Raw genomic sequence first — 18664 nt, forward strand, 5'->3', positions numbered from 1 at the left:
AGGGGGAGGGACTGTGGCCAACCGCGGGGAGGGACCACGGGAGGTTGGCCAGCCATGGAAGGCTGGCTGTGGGAGTGTACTGACCACCAGGGGGCAGCTTGTGCATTGAGTGTCTACCCTCTGATGGTCAGTGCATGTCAAAGCAACTGGTTGACCAGTCGTTCTGGTTGTTCTGGTCATTTGGTCATTAGGGTCGCTTAGGCATTTATATATGTAGATGATGAAATTAACACTTTTTTTTTCTCAAGTATTCATGCTAATGGGTCAAAATATATTGGAACATATAGTTAATCCTAATATATAATCCCATGAAGAAACATTTTTGGAAAATGTTTTCTCAGAGTATTGTATTCTATTGTACTGATGGTAGTTTTTTCAATAAATAATTGTTTAGAGAACTATAGTTGGCACAGTTTCATATCAACATTGTATTGGTGTTAGTGGGAGCAAAGGAAGTTATGGATTCCAATAAAAATAAATTGAGTAAAATATGATTTTAATTGAGAAGTATACTCATACATGCTATATTTTTCTCCTTTGAACTATTGATTTATTTGCATGTAATAGCTTTCTGAGTCCTATCTGAGAGTTCAATTACTTGTAAAGAGGGGCTGACTATGCAACTAAAAATGTCTCTTCATTTTAATTTACTTTATATTTTCTTGTGCCACCTACATGGGCTTAGCCAAAGATGCAAATAATCCACAATCAAGATTTAATAGTTTGGTGCCACTTAAGCAAAATCTATGTACTTTTTGTTAGGGTTTATCATGTTAACTTGAGCTTTATTTCATATCTGCATTTTCCTTCTAAAATGTAAACCTACTGAAGGAAGCAACAATATCTTTGCCATCTTTCTACATTTAATAAACTGTAGAGAGTCTTTCTACTAATATTTGCTTGATAGCACATGAATAAAATATAATGACCCATGAAATTTAGAAATACAGGTATTATACCAGAGTCAAAATAAGCACTTTTAAAACTGGGATAACTAATTGAGAGATTAATTTTGTTTTACAACAAATATCGTAATTGATTTCTAATGAAAACCTTTCTAGAAATGAATTTACAGTGACTTAGTTTATTGAAATAATACATCATTGGTGTTTTACACTTCTGTAATAATTTGGAGAATTTGAAAATAATGTTATTATGGAAAGTTCTTATTTCTTCCTTTTTTGTAGATGGAAAGCTACCACTAGTACTTTTGCTGATTGAATGTTCCTTTGCCTAAGGAGGAAATCAAATACAATTTTTATCTATCTCTGAGACTAGCTGTAATAGCTAATTCTTTATTGCCCACATGGTCAGACAAAATATAACAATGTTTTGGTTCAAGTATATTTAGCATTGCTCAAACTATACAGTGATTAGTGATTATCTTTGAAATAGTAACTCAAAGCAAAAGTAACTTTAAAAATACAGCATTTATAAATGATCAACCAGGACTATTAAGAAGTCTGTTTGTGTTCAGACTTCACCGAATACACACTACATAGCTTTGCCTATATAGAGATATCCATGGAGGTGTTTATAATTTTTATGAACTTATACATGCATCCATTTTTTGCAAGGAAATTAAGTTCATTGTTATTAAATGAGGTATTGCTATTTTTCTGTGGAAATTCAGCATCTCATGTTCTTTGCATGAAATTAAAATAAGGTTTCTAACTTCTGAATATGAGAGGATATAGGGAAACATTATGAAAACAGTAAGCATTGAAAAATCTATTTCAAATATATTTTGAATTAAGTAGTCTTTACACACATATGTAAGGACATGCATACATGAATGTTAATACACTGCTGACAAACAGATGATGCCAGGTAACTCAAACTCTAAGTAAATTATCTGCCACTACTGTTAATCCCTGCCACCCTAAAACACAAAACAAAACTAGCTACCACTACTTTTTTAACATATAACTAGTACATTTACAATTTACATGTACCGTTTTAAAGCAGTTTATGGTTTTCAATTATCTTATTTATATTAAATAAGTAAAATATACCTCATTTAATAATTAAATTTTGGAATTAATAGAAATTTAATATTTTTAGTTCCATTGTATTCTGTATTTTCTTAACTATTTGATTTATAATATTTATAATAATTTTAGTATCATGGCATTATAGTTCTAGGTAGATAAAATGAATTATTCTTCTAAATCTACCCCTGAATGCTTTGCCAATAAGTTATGATCACAGATTTTCCACACTTTATCTGACTTTCAATCCAATTTCAGCTGATTGGTAACTTGACTACAACTTTTATTCATTATGGAATTTCTTAAGATGGCTTGTAAATCTGAACTGTCACATAACTTCATTTTCTTTATAAACACACTCATGTTATTTCATAAGGCTATTATTATGTTTAACTGGCAATGAACATAATTCCTACTTTGCTGCATGACAGTAAATAGTAGCTATTCTTGTTGCTATTATTATTATTATTATTATTATTATTATTACTAGAGGCCCGGTGCACAAAATTTGTGCACGGGTGGGATCCCTCAGCCCGGCCTGAACCCTCTCACAATCTGGGACCACTGGCTCCTATCTGCTGGCCTGCCTGCCTGCCTGATCACCCCTAACCACTCAACTGCCTGCCTGATTACCCCTAACCACTCTGCCTGCCTGCCTGATGGCCCCTAACTGCCTCTGCCTTGGCCCCCACTGCCACAGCTTCATCTGGAAAGACATCTGGAATGATGCCTGGAAGGTTGTTCAGCTGTCCAGTCTAATTAGCATATTACGCTTTTATTATTATAGATTACTAGAGGACCGGAGCCCAAAAATTTGTGCTCTGGAGGCGGGAGGGGGGCGGGGGCATCCCTCAGCCCAGCTTTCCCCCTATCATATACTGGGAGCCCTCAGGATATGTCCTACTCCCCTTGGGGAGCGGGCCTAAGCCATAGTCTGGCCTCCCTTTGTGGGAGGTGACCAGTCTGATCAGGGGAAGGCACCAGTCCCATCACCCCACTGTTGCAGCCACTGCCAGTCACCACAGCCACCAAAGTGTTTTCAACACGGACTCCAGTCCATCCACCATGAAAAAAATGACAACTCTCTTTAGGCATTTTCAAGATGTGTCTTTCATAGGATATGACATTTCTTTCTTTCTTTCTTTTTTTATCCTCACCTGAGTATATTTTTCCATTGATTTTTAGAGAATGTAGAAGACAAAGGGAAAGACAGAGAGAAACATCAAAGTGAGAGGAACACTTTGATTGGTTGCCTCCTGCGTGAGCCCTGACCGGGGCCCAGGCCAGGGAGGAGCCTGCAACCTAGGTACATGCCCTTGGTCAGAATTGAACCCAGACCCAGAAGTGGGTAGGCTGAGGCATTATCCACTGATCAAAACCAGCTAGGACAGGATATGACATTTCTTAACCCTCCAGCAGTGGACCTTCCTTTTTTTCTCCAGGAGTGTGGTAAAAAACCCTAGATCACTTATTTGGATTCTTATTACCCAAGATACTAAGAATATTACCAGTGGCATACAGGGAGTTAAGCCAATGAGCAGTCAGAAAAGGTGTTTCCTCTGTAGTTCACACCAATTGTGGGTTTGGCCTCTGCCCAGGCCTAATGCCTCTGGCCAAGTCATTAGCCCTGGGCAGGGGACCTCCAGCTCCCTCAATCGTGGGCTCAGCCCCTGCTCCCCGCCATCGCCAGCTCCCTCCCTGTTCCCTGCAATCTCTGGCTCCACCCCTGCACAGGCCTAACTCCTCTGGCCAAGGCTTTAGGCCTGGGCAGGGAACCCCCAGCTTCCACCATTGCCGGCTCTGCCCCTGCTACCCCCGATGCTGGAACCGCACCTGCCCAGACCTAATGCTCTGGCCCAGGCATTAGGCCTGGGCAGGGGACCCCCAGATCACCGTGATTGCCAGCCCTGCACATGCCCAGGCCTAATGCCTCTGGCCAAGGAGTTAGGCCTGGGCAGGGGACCTCTCAGCTCTGATTGCAGGCTCCAATAGCCATAGCCACTGGGCACCTATGTATGCAAATTAACCGCCCTCTTTGTTGGTGGTTAATTGGCATATCGTGCTGATTAGCCAATGGGAGGCGTAGCAAAGGTATGGTCATTTACCCTATTTGTCTATTATTAGATAGGATTATTACTAGAGGCCCAGTGCACAAAATTCATGTGTGGGTAAGGTCCCTAGGCCTGGCCTGTGATCAGGGCCATCTTCCCCATTCACCTGCAGCCAGCTCCGTCCCCCACCCCCCCATCCCCGGCTCCCTGATTGGAGCCTGCCGGCTGGGAGGAGGAACAGAGGTCAGCTGTTCCCATCTGCTCACCAGCCCTGCCCACACCGCAAGTTGCCCTCTGTGTATGAGGTGACTGGTGAAGTGGGGGCCTTGGCTTGGGGCCACCTGTGTCCCCTGCTATCCACCCCTGGTTCCCCATTCACCATTGGACAATCAGAGCCTGCCAGCCGGGGAAAGGAACCAAGAGGTGGTCAGTGAGCATCATAGTGACTGGCCAAGTGGTCATTCTGGTCATTCCGCTAGTGGGGTTAATTTGCATATTACCCTTTTATCATATAGGATACAGACCCAGTGCATGGGTGGGGGCTGGCTGGTCTGCCATGATGGGGGCCCTGTTTTGAGGTGGGTTGGTCCCTTCTGGGGGGCAGGGCCAGCCAAGGCAAGGAGGGGCCATGGGTGGTTTGAAGGCTGGCCATGCCCCCACTCAGGATGGGGGTTCCTGCTTGGGGGTGGGACTACTGGGGTAAGGGGCCGTGGTCGTTCTGGTCTCTGGTCATGCTGGTCTTTCTGCCGTTTCAATCACTTTTATTGTATAGGATTATTATTTACTTTAGTTAGTCTAACACTTAATGCCAGCAGGTCAGCAGTAAATTTCTAACCCCCTTATCTCTAAATATGTTAAGTAGATACAAACCAGTTATTTAATTCTTTGCATGTACTCTGTTCTTTAGTTTCAAACCTCTTAGTACCTTTTCACAGAAGTAGAACTTAAATAATAGCAATTTTTATTACCAACATTATCACCAATTCTGTGGAATAATAGTGCAGAAAACAAGCATTTCAGGCAGACCAGTTCATGTATGGCAAAACACATAATTAATAGTTGCAAGAAAATTAGTATTGCTTAAGTGGCAAAGTCCATATAGTTAAGCTATAATCTTTTACATAATTCAGATAATTTAAACACCTCTTTATAAACATGTCATCATTATATAACCAACTTATTGAGCATATGGAGTTTATAAAATTTGAAGGTAAAATATATGCTTACTTAGTAATAATCTTCCAATATCTAGTAAGTTAGATTTTTTTTTAAAGAGTTCTCATTTGATTGGGCCCTTTATTAAGTGGAGATATTTGGAATTAAATGTTGAGCATCTGAATAGAAAATTCCTTTAAAGCAAAATGACCTTCTACATTTTGTTTGCTATAACAGGAAATAGCTTCTTAAAAGACTGAACATGATTGTGATTTGAGATTTGTACACTAGAGCAAAACAAATCTAAAGTTCACAAATACTTAAATTCTGTGTATCATTGGATATCATACCATCTTGCTTTTAGTTTAAGTGTTGTGTTTCTAGTATGATAATTAAGGGGTTTTAATTTTGTAAGATAATGCATTTGCCTCAGTGATATATTCCATTATAATCTGTAAACTTTAAGTGTGTCAAATCCAATAATTTTGCCCTATTCCTAATGGATATAGTATTTATGATGCCTCATAATATTTAAATGGATCATAATTTTAACAATATTTGAAAAGAGAGTGAGTGGGTGGGAAGACTAAAATTATATTAAATAGAAGGCACCTAATACATAATTGTCAAAGTGTGTGGATAATAAAAATAGTTTTATTAATTTTCTTTGCTTTCATAGTATATAATGTAGTTTTTAAATGACACAATAAGATTTCTTTTTTGAAAAGATGTTATGGTCAAATTGAGAAAATATATACAGAGGTGATTTTAATATTTTTCCCAGCACAGTGTCTAATACATAAGAAATTAGAAATGCTTCTATGTTAAAGAATGAGTGAGTAATGAGCAATGTGTAATTGAGTGCTACTGAATAAGGTGCTATTCTTATTAATCTACTGCTGTTAATACTACTATTACTACTACTACTACTACTACTACTACTACTACTACTAATACTACTACCAATTATCCAAATACGGCTGGCACCTGGCATTATTGAAGGATTAGTTTCTACAGGGCACTGTGCTGCTTCATTTATTTCCTATATATGATGTAGGGACAGGACCAGTTACATAATTTGCAAGTCTCAATATAAAATGAAAATGTGGGGCTCTTTTAATCCAAAAACTCTTAATAAATCCGAGATGGCAAAAGCTGAGCATTAAATTAAGATCCTCTAAGTGCAGGTCCCTGTGTAATTGCTTAAGTCACATGCACATGAAGCCGTAAGAGTTATGGTTATTCCCCATTTTACAAGAAATAAAATATACATTTATTGAGAATATATTTGCTCATATATTTTTCTATATATATGAAGACCATTGCTTTATGAGAAGCTCTGGCAATAAAACATAGAATAACTTCAAATGGGCAAGATTGAATTCAAAGACCAATTCAGAGGCTGTTACATTCCTCTATGTTGGTGATTATTTAACTAGCTCTTATGAAAACTTAGATTTTAAAAGTCAATATCTAAGACCTAGTGTATTGGTTTTTTCAACAATGAGGCCGGAACCTCCCACAACCTACTTGTCCACACCATTCCAGGGTTTTTTATTTATATCACACTAGGCCTGAGCATTCTAGTTACCTTGATTTGTCTGGGGCAAGTTGTCATAGAAAGCACCAACAAATATTCTTAGAAGTGTAGTATTTGAATACTGCTCAAATATTAAAATCTAGCATTATAATCAGGCTTTTGATATTGGGAATTCATCTTGACATGGCCTGTAACTGTGAGGTATTTAGGTCAAGCATGTCTCTTATCTAAGACACCAGTCAAAATGAAAGCTTGTTAAGTGTCCTAGTCCTCACCACCATTGCCACACTGCTTTGGGTTGTATCTTCCCATTCAAAGTCATTTCTTTCATTGCTGACCTCCTTCACAGCCCTTTATATTTTCTTTTCTTAAAACTTTTTTCCACTTAAAGTACATCATCAGGATTTTTATCTAAATTTAGGAGATTAAGCTCAGGTTCCTATATACAAACACATAAAAACACTAAAATGACTCAATTAGATTTTAAAATAGTATAAATTCGAAAGGATGAAGAAGAGAAGAAAGAATTGAAGACAAGAAATGTTAAAACGCACACATTAATAAAATTATGACATAAAGGGACATTGAGAACCAATATAATGCAGAAAATTAAACCGAAATCTGAGTTTTGACAGGGAGGATGCCCATGAGGACAAAGTCAGTTTCTCACTCAGAACCTGCACATGTGCATAGAATGAGCACAAAGATCTTCAGAGTGAGGGAGTGAAGAGAGGCACTGAATGAGAAAGGATCTGTTGAAAACCAACCTTACCTCAGTGCACATTATAGAAAAGAGACTCTTATATTCTTGAGAAATTAAATCTGAGAGACACTGGGGCCCCAGAACCCTCTAAATAATTCATAGGGTGCAGGTAAGGTGGACAAATTCAATCTAATTCTCTATATTAAAAATATAAGGAGACAGTTGTCACATATTCAAATCCTAGGACAAGAGTATATGCAGGCTTATATCTCCAGTTAGGAGAATGCTGGGTTCTTCCCTGGAGATGGTGATAGGCCAAGAGAAATATTTATAAGCAATGATATTTAGAGGTCCCACTCAGTCTTTCTCTATTGTATCTCATTCTCTTGCACTGTCCATGCAGGCTAAGGAGCTTCCAGATAGCTTCTTCATGCCGCATAGTCTATTAGGAAAGTATAGCCAAGAATTGCTACATATCTGAGGAAATCAACATCAAACAAAATGAACATGAAAGGAACAAAGATAAATACAAAGAAGAGAAGAAATCTCTTTAATTCTTAAAATAAAAATGGTGATAAACAATCAGATATGATAAAGTGCATTTTTGAAGTTTGAAATTTGTTAGCTGAAATATAAGTTGTGGAAGAGACATTTTCTGACATCAGTGAAAAAGCAGAAGGAGCTAGATGGTGAGGTAAAAATAAGAAATTGTAAGAAACTTGAAGATATTGGGAATCTAAAAATCCTACTAATAAAAGTTCCAGGGGAATTGAAAGCCCATTGGGGAGGAAATTGTGAGAGAACTGATATTTTAAAATTCCCAGAATTGAGGTATCTGGAATGTCCAGTTTCCAAGAGCTCATTGAGAACCTGGACAAATCATTTCAAAATTATCCATATTTAGTTATAATTGGCACAAAATTTTTGAAACTCCTGAGAAAAATTAAGCATTCCAAAAGCTGAGAGAGTGAGAAAGACAGAGAGTTTTCACCTAGAGAATTATGTTAAATAATGGTGTAAAGTTATCAAAGTCCACCTGAAGGTTGAAAGGTAAAGAAAATCCTTCAAAATCTAAAAGACATTTATTTCCAACATCATAGTTTACAAACTTCCGATATTATCCATCAAGTATGAGCATAGGGTAAAGCATTTCCATAAATGCAGCTCTGCAAAAATGTTTCCTCTTAGGCTCTTTTTCAAAAAGCTACTGGAGTTATGTTGCACTAAAAGCAAACAAACCAACACAACAACAAACAAATAAAACAAGAAGAAGCAATATATCCTGTAAGTGGTAGAAAATATGCCGTGTAATGGATTTGGACATCAATCAGTACAGCTTGGAGGTAGAGAATAGGGCTCAGGAGGAGGTAGGTCTCTCTACTACCACCACACCAAAAAACAAAAGACAAAAATCTATTACATCATGCATATGCCTCATGTGTCTAACAAGGGTTTTGCAATTTCTATGAAGCATTTGATAAAAAAAAACAAAAACACACAAAAAACAATGAGCACTAGAAAGTCAAGCAAATGAAATCAGTAGCAAACGTGTTTAGAACTAAAAATGTTGAACAATAAAAATAACTTTACCTTTGAGGCTTACCAGACTTATTATCTTATTTCTCTTTTAAAAATTTCATTGAATTTACAGGGGATATTGGTTAATAAAATTGCATAGGCTTCAGGTATACAATTCTATAAGACATCACCTGTATATTATAGTAATTTAATTCTTACCCTCACTACCATCATTGCTTAGTTCATCTCTCTTCTCTACTGTTGTATGCTGTAAATACTTTTTCTAATTTAATATTATTTGTCTATCAAATTCTCCAGATTGCAATGAGCATGATCTCTAAAAATAAAATTTAAAAACTGGTTCAATTACTCAGAGAGGAAACAGTTCCACATAACATATGTTAATTACCAAATGTGAATATTTAGCTTAAATAAAGGGGGCAACTTGTAAAATAATTTTGGAGATAAGGCAATAAAACCTAAATGATTCTTCAATGCATTTTCACTTCATTCTATAAGAAATGGGCTAATTAAATTAGGTGTTGAAATAGTGAAGAGGTGAGAAAGCAGATCTTGGGAAGGCTAAACTGTTTGCCGTGCAACACACAAATTTTATTTACTCTGTTATATGAGTGATATCAGTTTGGTAACCCTTAGAATTGGTTAGAAGTAAAATGACAAGAACTTCAGTTAACTTGGGACAAGTGTAAATACTAAAAAAAAGAAAAATGAAGCATTTTGAAGGCAAAACTTTTGGATATTGTGATAGATTGGATATGTGTATGATGGAAAGAATGGGACCAGTTATTCTCTTGTGAGGTATTAAGAAAAAGTTTTTCTCTATGAGAAACTTGTTCAAATTCCAAATGGAGAAAAGGTACAAAACTGTACACATCCAGTGTCCAATTCAAATTTTGTTAGCTTCCATGGACCTGCTGCATCACTAGGTCTCACTGAGCTAATAAGAAGATAATGTAAATTGTCACTGGCTGAGAACCAACTATTTGTTTATTCACGCATTTATTCATTCACTGACTAATTAATTGAAGAGGATTATATGAAAAAATAACCAAAATAAATAAGAGTTCTACAGTTATGGAAGAATATATCAAACAATAAAAACTCACAGGGTTCTGTTAGGAACTAATGCCTCATCAATTTTGGTCAAATTTATCTAAGGACATTGTTGCAGTTTTGGTGTAGATTGCACTTACCAGTAGATTTTGCTGTTTTTTCAGCTGATACTTTAGTCTGGATTCCAAACTATTCTTGTATTACAGGGTCTATATAAGAGCTGTTACTTCCTTGTTTTGGGAGCTTCTTGCGGTTATTATCATAATACTACATGTACCTTCACTCACACATAACAGACTATATAATTATCTAATCCTCCAGGTGTTTGTTTTCTACAAAAGTTATTTGTCAAATGCTTATTTCTGTAAATAAATTTTTAGTTCCATTCTCTTTGAGAACTCTTCATTTTAGTATCTATGTTTGTTCCTGCACTCCAGTATGGTTTTAAACCGTGATTTTCTTTAGATCCAAGTTAAAGGCAGTTTCTTCATCACAGAGAAGCTAATGATGACATTGTAGTTCCTAAAGAATTTATCATTTGTCTTTATTGTTTATCGCTTTCAGTTAATATCTTCGAGGTTCATAGTATGTATCTTATCCACTCAAGCTGAATAACTGAATGAGAGTTCTTCTCACCTTCTAGTTTGACTTCTTTGGTCACTGATTATGCTTCTTCACATGAATATCTTTAAGACTTCACTCTGGTACTTCCTCATGAAATTTACCATTTCTCAAGAACTTAATATTTCAATCACCTATCTTTCCCTATCTTCTAGGAAACATGAAAACTTCAGGCCAGGTGGAAAGAATTCAAATTTTTATATTAACGTTTGATACTCCTTATACTATAAAAGAAGGCTTTGTTTGTTCGTTTTTGAATTGTATTTTAACTATTTTCCTTATGATTTGTAATATGTTAATGTTTTCTAAGAATGTATAATATAACTCATGACATGACAATTTCATATTTTCCTTTTTAATTAGTCTTTTCAACTGTAAAATTTACACTTTATAAATGAGTACTTGTCTTTTAATGATAATATGAGGCACCCATTTTATTGCTAGCATGGAGCAGTTATTTTTTAACATTAATGATATTACTTTGCTAACATATTATTTATTATTTTTCTTTAAAAATATTTTTAATCACCAGTTATTCTTTCTATGCCCTCTTCCATCTCCACGCATCCACCTCTACCGCTTCCAGCACCACGCTGTTGTCCATGACCATGTGTTCTCTCTCGGTCTCTTTTTTTCTTTCTTGCTCAATCCCTCTACTCCTCTCAACTCATCCCCACCTCCTCAGAGCTGTCTGCCTGTTCTCTACCTATGATGCTTTGGTCTAAACTATAGACAAGTAATACTACCTTTTTTCTGGTTTCTTTGGTTAATTTTTTTCCTGCCCTTAATTTTTCTTTGATGTATTGCTTAGGTTTTTAAATGTTAACCATACACTCCAAAATTTTTTTTCTATAATTCTTGGGCCACAAGGCAGCTTCAGAGTAAGTTTTGAGCTGAAGTAGGAAAGGCTAAGTCGCCCCTTTGGGTTAGGATATGCCTCTGGGCAATATGTTTTCTTGGCATCTGTAGATCTCACTGATGTGATAAGGAAAAGGCAGAAAAACCACTCTGAGAGGATCACTTCCATCATCTTGATTGACAGAATGGGGCAGCTTAGCCGAGAAGTTCGCAATGCTCTGATTTAGATCTTGGCAAATAATCGACAGAGATATTTTTCCTTGTCCTTCATTCTGATACAATTGCAACAAAATGAGCTAAAACTCCACACTGATTTTTTTGAGGTTGTGAATTTTAATCCTTCTGTCACAAATTTGCAATAGAACCTAAGACAGGTGACATATCTCAGTTCACTATCTTTGTTTCCTTGGCAATGGACTGAAATGACAAATTATGGAAAAATGAATATACTAGACTGAAAAAGTGCATTATTTAACTCAATAATTTCTTTTTTAAAAAGTACTACTAAAAATTAATGTTATAGAATTATACTGTATAACATAACACAATACCTTTAGCAGAATTCACCAATTTTCTAATTTGGCTGAAACAAGCTAAATAGAATAGCAAATGTATGAAGAAAAATGTGACATAGGGGTATTAGTAGAAAACAAAACAAAAAAAAACACCCTTTGCCAATAAGAAATGAAAGTGACTATCATTAACAAATCAACAAAAGACAAGAGCAGGCGAGGATGTGGAGAAAAAGGAACCCTCGTGCACTGCTGGTGGGAATGCAGACTGGTGCAGCCACTGTGGAGAACAGTATGGCATTTCCTCAAAAAATTAAAAATGGAGCTCCTATTTGATCCAGTGATCCCACTTCTAGGAATATATCCCAAGAAATCAGAAACACCAATCAGAAAGGATATATGCACCCCTATGTTCATAGCAGCACAATTTACAATAGCTAAGATTTGGAAACAGCCTAAGTGCCCATTAACAGATGAGTGGATTACAAAACTTTAGTACATCTACACAATGCAATACTATGCTGCTATATTAAAAAAATAAAAAGCAAATTTTACATTTTCAACAGCATGGATGGAACTGGAGAGCATTATGCTAAGTGAAATAAGCCAGTTGAAGAAAGATAAATAGCACATGATCTCACTCATATGTGGGATATAATGAACAACATAAACTGATGAACAAAAACAGATTCAGAGACAGAGAAGCATCGATCAGATCGTCAAACCTCAGAGGGAAGGTAGGAGAGGGCAGGGGTAGAGGAAGAGATCAATCAAAAAACCTGAGAATAACTGCTCTGGGGAAGGAAGAACAGCTTCACTTGGCCTGCATCACTGCATCCCTCAAGCCAGCATTGCAGGCTTCTGGGCTAAGCTTCCCCACGCTGTCAATCAGGATGAAGGGAATGATCCTCTCAGAGTGGTTTTCTGCCTTCTGGAAAAAACTTTTCCTTATCCCATCAATGAGACCTACAGATGCCAATACATCATATTGTCCAGAGGCATATCCTAACCCAGTGGGGAAATTTAGCCTTTCCTACTATAGCTCAAAACTTACTCTGACGCTGCCTCTGGGTGGGTTTCTGCCTTGTGGGCAAAGAACTGTAGAAAAAAATATGGCTTCTCAGTTATTTGGTTCAGCACCAGTGAGCTGTATGGTTAGTATTAAAAAACTTAAACAATACATCAAAGAAAAATTGAGGGCAAGAAAAAGTAAATCAAAGAGAAACCAGAAAAAGGTAGTATTACTTGTCTGTAGTTTAGACCAAATCATCTTAAGAATAGAGCAGTCAGACAGCTCTGGGGAGCTAGGAAAGAGTTCGGAGGAGTAGCGGGATTGAGCAAGAAAGGAAAGAGAGAGAGATAGGGAGAACACATGGTCATGGACAACAGTGTGGTGACTGAAGGAATGAACATGGATGGGTGGAGGTGGAAGAGGGCATCAAGGGGATAACATGATAAAACATTTTTTTTAAATTTAAAAAGAAAAATGATAAATAATATATTAGTAAAATAATAATATCACTAATGTTAAAAATAGCTACTCCATGCTGGCAAGAAAAATGGGTGTCTCAAATTATCCTTAAAAAATAAGTAATCATTTATAAAGTGTAAATTTTACAGTTGAAAAGACTAATTAAAGAAGATAAAAATTGTCATGAGTCATGAGGTATCCTATATAATAAAGAGGTAATATGAAAATTGACCATCACTCCAACACACAAGATGGCCAACAGAGGAGGGCAGTTGTGGGCGACCAGGCTAGCAGAGGAGGTCAGTTGGTAGGGACAAGACCTGCAGGAGAGGGCAGTTAGGGGGGACCCAGGCCTGCAGGGTAGGGCAGTTGGGGGTGATCAGACCTGCAGAGGAGGGCAGTTGGGGGAGACCAGGCCTGCAATGGAGGACAGTTGGAGGAAACCAGGCTTGCAGGAGAGGGTAGTTTGGGGTGATCAGGCTGGTAGAGGAGGGCAATTAGGGGCAATTGGACCACCAGGGGAGCAGTTAGGTGTCAATCAGGCTGGCAGGGGAGTGGTTAGGGGGCAATCAGGCAGGCAGCAAGTGAGCTGTTGGGAGCCAGAAGTCCTGGATTGTGAGAGGGATCTCTGATTGCCCTCGAGGGGTCCCAGATTGGAGAGGGTGCAGGCTGAGCTGAGGGACACACAACCCCCTTCCCCCCACCCCACCCCCACACAAATTTTGTGCACCAGGCCTCTAGTATTACATATTTTTAGAAAACCTTAACATACTACAAATCATATGGAAAATAGTGAAAATATAATTCAATTAACAAAAAATAAACAAAGCAAGCCTTCTGCTATAAGCATTAATATATGTTAAAATAAGCATTTGAACTCTTAACTCTTTTTAACTGGGGAAAAGAAGAGTGGTGGGAGTGATAAGCTTCCTGGGCACAAATGTTCTGTTTTGATTTCACCCCATCAAGAGACCAGCAAAGCTGAGACATACAGAGGAACAGCTGGACACAAGGAAGAAAGGCTGGGCTCTCAGTGTCTGCCCTGCTGCCCTAGCTACTGCGGTACACAGTGGCCTGCTCTGCACAGGACTCCAGATGCTTGGCCCCTGCAGATTTCACCCATTTTTGCTTCACAGGGGGTCTTAAATGAACTAAATATTCCCAAATCCACAGGTTATAGATAATCATAAATATTACCAAAGTTAATGGACTGAACTCTTTATTGTTTGTTATTCTCTGTAATCTCTATTGCTTGGCTGACAAAACCTGATAATTAGTATAAACACAGAATTAATGGAAATCTGAGAAAAGTTATTTTAAAATATAAATAAGATACATAGAAACTAGGAAGTTTGCCCTGACCGGTTTTGTTCAGCGGATAGAGCGTTGGCCTGCGGATTCAAGGGTCCCAGGTTTGATTCTGGTCAAGGGCATGTACCTTGGCTGCAGGCACATCCCCAGTAGGGGGTTTGCAGAAGGCAGCTGATCGATGTTTCTCTCTCATTGATGTTTCTAACTATCCCTCTCCCTTCCTCTCTATAAAAAATCAATAAAATATATTTAAAAAAAGAAACTAGGCAGTTTATTTTCTTATTACTGTAATCATATAGAAGATGATAGGTTTTGTAAAAATCCTTTTCACAAAAGCATCTAAGCAATTTTTATAAAATTGCACATATACCTTAGGCTCATCTAAGTTGTATAGTAGGCATAACAGATCAAGCAGCAAAGTTCAAATGAAATAAGACTTTGTTGCAAATAGATAATTTTTACAACAAGCTGCTAAAGAGTGGAGATGTTTTATGGGATAAAGAAAAAGAAATTGAAAAAGTGAATTGAAATAGATTGGCATCTCAAAGCATCACTATCTATACTAATAAAAGCATAGGTGACCATCACGCCCTCACCTCATCAAAGATGGCTGCCCCATGTTGTCCCAAGATGGCTGTTCCATGTCATCATAAGATGACTGCCACAAGATGGCCGGCAGGGGAGGGCAGTTGGGGGCGATCAAGCCTGCAGGGGAGGGCAGTTGGGGTGGGATACAGCTGGCAGGGGAGGGCAGTTGGGGGCGATCAGGCCTGAAGGAGAGGGCAATTGGGGACAATCAGGCTGGCAGGCAGAAGCAGTTAGGGGCAATCAGGCAGGCAGGAGAGTGGTTAGGAACCAGCAGTCCTGGATTGTGAGAGGGATGTCCGACTGCCAATTTAAACAGGCAGGAGAGTTGTTAGGAACCAGCAGTCCTGGATTGTGAGAGGGATGTCCGACTGCCAATTTAAACAGGCAGTCGGACATCCCCTGAGGGGTCCCAGATTGAGGAGGTGCAGGCTGGGCTGAGGGACACCATCTCCCCCCCCCATGCACAAATTTCATGCACTGGGCCTCCAGTATCAGATAAATTAAAAATACTGACTATATTAATAGACTCTTTATTTACAAAGAGCCTTTAAACATTTCATATCTATTAGTTATCATTCCATGAGTTTGATATTTGTAACTCCATATTAGAGAGGAAAATATTGAACTAGAGAGGTTATGAAAGTGCTCAAGTTTGTATAACTTGTAAGTACTGAAAAGACTTCAACCAGTGCTGTTACTACACCATTAAACAGATAAACTGCAAAATTTATCCTATTTTATTTGCTATGATCTGAATGTTTGTGTTCCTTTCACTTCAAATTCACCTATTGAAATCCTTACCCTTAAAGGTGATGGTATTAGTAGGTGGTGGTCTTTGGGAGATACTTAGGTCATAGGAATGGAGCTCTCATAATGGGATTAGTGTTCTAATAAAAGAGACCCCCCAAAGCACTCCAGCTATTCTACCATGTGAGAATACAAAGAGAAGTTGATGACCTGAAGGGGGTCCTCACCTTCTATGCTGGCACCTGTTCTTGAACTTCCAGCCTCCAGAACTGTGAGAAATAAATTTCTGCTATTTATAAGCTACCAGTCTTGTGGCATTTTGTTATGGCAGCCCAAACTGACTGAGAAAGAAGCCTGTAAATTTAAAAAATCATGGACAGAATGATTGAGCACTCACCAGTACACACAGAGCATGGTCAGGTTTACAACAGAGACACATAGATGACCCACTCTGAAAGCCAAGAAAAAGGCTACTGAGAACCGTGGTGCTAGAGTAATTTCACCAACACCACATAAAGGGGAAACTAACAAGTCACACACAAACCATGTGGCAGTTATTTGACCCTGAACAAATATGTGATTTGTGTGTTAGTGTACACTATCTTGTTGATTTTTATCATTTATCATTGTAGATTTTATTCTTTTTATTTTTCAGGAGACATTCTGGGGATTATTACTATTTGTAAAAGCACTTAAAGATTCAACGTGCATTTAAGGCAACACCGTCTGAACTTTTTTGCAGCCTATTATCTAATCACTTTATCTGGAAAAACGATGGGATACAATATAAAACACAGGACCTTAATAGGTAAAACAAACAAACAAACAAATAAACAAACCCACAAATTAAACGTACCTTTCAATATTTAGAGAGAATTATTAGGAATATAATTACCTATTGATTTCACTTTTTTAAAAAAAAAAATATTTGTATTGATTTTAGAGAGGAAATGAGAGGAAGAGAGAGAGAAACATCAATGATGAGAAAGAACCATTGATCATCTGCCTCCTGCATGCCCCCTACTGGGGATCAAGCCCACAATCCAAGCATGGTGCCCCTGATCGGAATCGAACCAGGAACCCTTCAGTCCACAGGCCGATGCTCTATCCACTGAGCCAAACCAGCTAGGGCTGATTTCACTTTTAGCTTTTCTAATACAAACCTAGAAATAGAATTGTGTTAAATAGATGTTATTTTTTTTTCACTGTGGAATAGATAAAAATCAATTTTATATTGGAAAGAATGCAAATAAATATTTTTAACTTTTCTCTCAATTTGGTTTTAAGCATAGCCAAATTGGATAACAGTTTTGGGGAGAGAAGCTACCTGTCAGGAAAATTAGAGAGAAATTTTAAGTGTTCACTTTTAAGAAATTTTTATTGCAAACCTGGCAGTAAATTTCAAGTAAAATATATTTGTAGGTTTGTAATTTCTCTTTTATAATCATTAAGTTTGAAATAGCTTTAGTAGTAAGCTTTTTAATTATAAAGCATCCTTCTGAAATAAACATTGGAGGAAACTATAAACCTTATGTGTTGAAGTAGTTTTTGACAAGGATATTTTCTTTTATTCATTTTTTGGGAACTATGTTTTATTACATTTTTCCATATAAATTTTTTCATTTCACTAAACAAATATTTGTCACTAACTCAGTTATATGGTGGAGGTGGAAAGCCTTAATAATAACACTCAAACAGGCAAAAAAAAAAAACACAAAAAAAAGGCATGATCGCTATGAGATTTTATTATTTGTAGGAGGGACTATGTAAAAAAAAACAACTATTTTTAATGCAAACAACATAGAAGGAAAAACAATTAATCAGAGAAAATGTACTATGAAACTTTTATGAAATATTGACTATACAGATGTGGGAAAAAGTAGATATACAGTTATAATATAAATAAATAATGTAATAATAAATAATAGTGATACTTGAATAAACTCTATGTTTCATGTACTCACTACTATAAACCTACCTTTGTCCACCCCTGTATTTATGTTTCATTTATGGAAGTGGATATAAAAAAAACCCCACAATATTTTATTTTATATTTTTCATATTTGAATATACTATTTCACATTATAAATATTAAGCTTAAATATTTTAGTAACAAAAGAATAGCGAAAAATATACATTTCCTTTTTAAAGGAACATTAATAATTTTCTTTGCAAGAACTTGATCTTTTTTAAAAATATATATTTTTATTGATTTCAGAGAGTAGGAAGAGGGAGAGAGAGATAGAAACATCAATGATGAGAGAGAATCATTGATAAGCTACCTCCTGCACACCCCTTACTGGGGATGGAGCCTGCAACCGGGCATGTGCCCTTGGCCGGAATCAAACGCATGACCCTTTAGTCTGCAGGCTGACACTTTATCCACTGAGCCAAAACAGTTAGGCAAGAATTGATCCTTAATTAAAGTGTAAAAAATACATGTTTGTGTTAATCTTAGATATCTTTTTAAACTCAATATCATGTAAATAAATAGAATTTAATTTATTGTTTGTATTGAATGCTG

The sequence above is a fragment of the Myotis nattereri genome (genome assembly GCF_964212035.1).
Source record: "Myotis nattereri genome assembly, chromosome: 2".
NCBI classification, from domain to species: domain Eukaryota; kingdom Metazoa; phylum Chordata; class Mammalia; order Chiroptera; family Vespertilionidae; genus Myotis; species Myotis nattereri.